At 36.2% G+C, this 5,000-nt stretch overlaps 1 long non-coding RNA gene across 1 annotated transcript in view; it reads right to left on the bottom strand.

The window, feature by feature from the left end:
• LOC135113903 (uncharacterized) overlaps positions 1-5,000 on the bottom strand; it is a 115,081-nt gene that overhangs the window by 105,565 nt on the left and 4,516 nt on the right. The gene's annotated exons all lie outside the window — the stretch shown is intronic.

The following is a 5,000-nucleotide window of genomic DNA, read 5'->3' as shown; positions in this document are numbered from 1 at the left end:
TGTTTTATGGATTTGAATAGCGATTTTTTTTTTGTGTAGTAAATAAAAAAAAAATGTAAGAGAGAGAGAGAGAGAGAGAGAGAGAGAGAGAGAGAGAGAGAGAGAGAGAGAGAGAGAGAGAGAGAGAGAGAGAGAGAGAGAGTCTGGGTAGGGCGTCCAACACACTGCCATTGACACTTTCGATTAAGCTCCCGTCTTGAGTGTGTGTGTGTGTGTGTGTGTGTGTGTGTGTGTGTGTGTGTGTGTGTGTGTGTGTGTGTGTGTGTGTGTGTGTGTGTGTGCGTGGTTTTATTCCCAGAGGCCTACACAAACACACACACACACACACACACACACACACACAAAAGATGGCCTAGAGACAGAGAGAGAGAGAGAGAGAGAGAGAGAGAGAGAGAGAGAGAGAGAGAGAGAGAGAGAGAGAGAGAGAGAGAGAGAGAGAGAGAGAGAGAGTTAATATTCATCGGTGGTAGATCCATTAGTCAAAATATAAACGAATTAATACGACTTTAAGTACAAAATTGAAATACATGTACGGCTCTGTGTTGGTGCAGGGCGGGAGAGGTACGCAACACAAACACACGCAACACAAACACACGCAACACAAACACACGCAACACAAACACAGGTAACACAAACACAGCAACACAAACACACGCAACACAAACACAGCAACACAAACACACGCAACACAGACACACGCAACACAGTCAAGCAACACAAACACAGGCAACACAAACAAAGGCAACACAGACACAGGCAACACAAACACACGCAACACAAACACAGGCAACACAGACACAGGCAACACAAGCACATGCAACACAAACACAGGCAACACAGACACACGCAACACAAACACACACAACACAAACACACGCAACACAAACACAGGCAACACAAACACAGGCAACACAAACACACGCAACACAAACACAGGCAACACAGACACACGCAGCACAAACACACGCAACACAAACACAGGCAACACAAACACAGGTAACACAAACACAGCAACACAAACACAGGTAACACAGACACAGGCAACACAAACACAGGCAACACAGACACAGGCAACACAAACACAGGCAACACAAACACAGCAACACAAACACAGGCAACACAGACACAGGCAACACAATTACACGTAACACAAACACACGCAACAGAAACACACGCAACACAAACACACGCAACACAAACACACGCAACACAAACACAGCAACACAAACACACGCAACACAAACACGCGCAACACAAACACAGGCAACACAGACACAGGCACCACAGACACAGGCAACACAGACACAGGCAACACAAACACAGGCAACACAAACACACGCAACACAAACACAGGCAACACAGACACGCGCAACACAAACACAGGCAACACAAACACACGCAACACAAACACAGCAACACAAACAACACAGGCAACACAGACACAGGCAACACAGACACACGCAGCACAAACACACGCAACACAAACACACGCAACACAAACACATGCAACACAAACACACACACTCCGTCAATAACACACCTAAGTGGATCAATGAACAATATAAACACTCCATCACACAACACTGTTCATCACCTTTTCATCTCGCGTGAAAAACTAAAGGGGGTGAAAAAAAATATATGTATGGCAGTGTTTGATGCGCTTTTGTTTTGCTGTTTTTTATATTCTGTCCATTCTTATAATTTCGATTTTCTTACTTTTTTTTTTTTTTTTTTTACAATTGTCTTCAGGTTTTCATTCTTTTTTCGTTCAATTTTCTATTCTTATTGCTTTGATTTTTTTTTTAATATTTTTACTACTGTTCGATTTCTTTTTGTTATTGCTAATCTTTTAGTTCTGCTCATTCTTATTATTTCGATTTTTTTTTACTATTGTCTTCATATTTTCATTCGTTCTAGTTCAATTTCTTTCATTCTTATGACTGTTTTGATTCTTTTTAGTTATTTTTTACTACCGTTCGATTTCTTTTTCGTTCTTGCTATTCTTTTGGTTCTCTTAATTTATATAACTGTTTCATTTTTTTGTCTTATTAATGTTTGGGTCTCACTTCCCTTAGTAGAGTGAATGAATGAATGAGTGAATGAATGAACCAATGAATGAATGAACGAATGAATGAATGAATTAATGAATGAATGAATGGATGGAGTGAATGAACGAGTGAATGAACGAATGAATGAACGAATGAATGAATGAATGAATGAATGAAAGGTGTAATAAATTAAGACAAAAAACCATTGAAGTGATGGAAATAAATGTAGAATGGACAAATGAAATAAATAAAAAGGGATTAGAAAAATGAAAACAAAAAAAAAATATAAATAGATGAAACAAGAAAATAACGCATAAAGAATGAAAGAAATACATACAAGAAAACACAAACCAACACACACCAACACACAAAGGAAGCACAAACAAAACAACAAACAAAGAAAAAGCAAGACGAGAGAGAGAAAGAATAAAACACACACACACACACACACACACACACACACACACACACATCAACCATCCACTCCCTCATCACTCCCACACAGATCAGACCCTCTACCTCATACTGGCTGGCCGACAAACACGGGGGGTTCTTTCAATACAAGCCTCAGCAGGGACAGACAGAGAGCGCCACCTGAACAGTAATCTCATTATCTCACGCTGCATTTGCTCAGAGTCAACGCAGCCCGGGGTATTTACTGGGCTCAAATATTTCACGGTAATATGTAGGACTCAGGTGTTTAAATGGAGTAATTAGGGACACGGAGGTTTCTAGGTTCATTTATATTTTTCTTGTTTTTTTTCATGTTTTTTTTCACCTTTTTTTTCTATGTCCGTCTTTCGTTTTTTTTTTTTTTATTCTTGTGTATTAATGTTTACCTTTTTTTTAGTGGTTGTTTATTTTCTTATGAGTTTTTTTTTATTTATTTTATTATTTATCTTTTCGTTTATTTTATTCTCTATTTTCTCTTTTTACTATTATTTTCTAGATTTTTTTTGTCTTATCCATCCTTGAACTGTTTTTTTTTTTTTTATTTAGCTTTTCTACGCGTGTGTGTGTGTGTGTGTGTGTGTGTGTGTGTGTGTGTGTGTGTGTGTGTGTCGTTTGCATTTCCTGGTTTTAATCTACAGTATTTTTTTTTCTCTCTCTATTCTTTCTTTCTTTCCTCGCTCGTTTTTCACCTGTCCTTTGTTTTTTTCTTTTCAATCTTCCTCTTTTTTCACTCATGTTTGTATTTTTAACGTTCTCTCTCTCTCTCTCTCTCTCTCTCTCTCTCTCTCTCTCTCTCTCTCTCTCTCTCTGCCTTGTATTCTAAATAGCCTTACTCTTCCACTGCAACTATATTCAAAGGCCACAGAAATGATGACCCGTATTCCCAAGGCTGTTTTTCGTACCGATAATGTAGAAATCTTGTTAATATGTCACTGAAACCATAAAAAAACACCCTTAAAAACTCGCGTCACTTCAACTACAGTCTTTTAAAAGTAGTGAAGGTGCAGAGCAGAAGTGTTTCAGATATGATTGTAACTAAAAAAGGTTTAAAGAAGTCTCTCTCTCTCTCTCTCTCTCTCTCTCTCTCTCTCTCTCTCTCAAAAGTCACCTGGCGGCCGGTCCTGCGACACACGTTCGCTTCCCAAATTTCCTGGGTGTCAAAAGTTTTATGGAAGCCGTCATGGCCGCCTGACCCGCCGCCAGGGACCCGCCGTGTTTTCTCCTTTCATAATTCTTTTCACTCTTACTTTTATTTGTATTGCTTTCACTCTATCCTTTCTTTTTTTATTTTTTTTATTTTTTTTCAGCTACTTTTGTTATTTTGATTCATTTTTTTCTCTTCTCATTTTATAATTCTTTTTACTTTTTTGTTCGTTTTCTTTTCACTTCACTATTTTTTTCTTAGATTTTTTTTTATTGTTGTTACTTTAATATCTGGTTTATTTCTGCGTTTCCTGTTATTATTTAGTTTTTTTTTTACTTATTTTCCTTCTTCCTTTTTTTCATTTCCTTATTCTATTTACTGATTTAATTTCCATTGTTTTCATTCCATGCTTTCTTGTTTTTACTGTTTTATTTGTTCGTGCTTTGTTATTTTTTTGTTATTTTTATTTTTTTTCTTCCTTTTCTGAAAATGATAGAAATATAAGAGGAGAGAAATGAGTGACTGAAGGAAAAACAAAGAAGGAATGAATAAATAAATGAAAAAATGAAATAAAGGCAGACACACTGACGGAGAAACGGAGAGCAAGAACCAAAACAAACAAAAAAAAATAGAAAAGTAGACTGAAAAAAAGATACAAGATAAAAAAAAGAAGAAAAGAAAAGAACGAGTGAATAAATGAATGAATGGAAGGAAAAACAATAAACATTAATAAAAAATAAAAAAAAACATAACAAAGAAGGTTCCAATCATTACATTTCCCGTCATTAAAACACAAACACAGCGGGATTAGTGTAATATGAAAGAAAAAAGAAAAAAAAAAAAAACTTGCTCGTTTGGATATTAAGATAAATATACTTAAAATGTATATTGTTATTTGTTTTGCTGATGACAGTGTTGCCAATTCCGAGGGTTTACGCGCCTCATCTCCCCTCCCCCCGTAAACACCGTCCCCTTTCCCCCACCCCCGGGCAGTGTTACCAACGTGGGCCCAGCTGATTCATTAATCTAATTAATTGTAACGTCGTATGATCAACTTCAAATTTATGCCTTAATTAAATTTTACCATATGACGTCCCTTCCATCGGCTGTAATTATTTCTATTATTATTTGTGTCTTTTTTGTTACATGTTCCTTTATTTTGTGTTACATTTATTTATTTTTTTTATTTGTGTCTTTTTTTGTTACATGTTCCTTTATTTTGCGTTACATTTATTTATTTTTTTTTATTTGTCTTTTTTTTTGTTGTATGTGGGATCGTTGCGCAGGTCGATTTGTTTTTTTTTTCCTTTCTTTTCTTTTTTTCCTATTATTTACTGTTGTTTTTATTATTTTTG

The sequence above is a fragment of the Scylla paramamosain genome, chromosome 26 (assembly GCF_035594125.1).
Source record: "Scylla paramamosain isolate STU-SP2022 chromosome 26, ASM3559412v1, whole genome shotgun sequence".
NCBI classification, from domain to species: Eukaryota; Metazoa; Arthropoda; class Malacostraca; order Decapoda; family Portunidae; genus Scylla; species Scylla paramamosain.
This window is presented reverse-complemented; position numbering and strand designations above follow the sequence as displayed.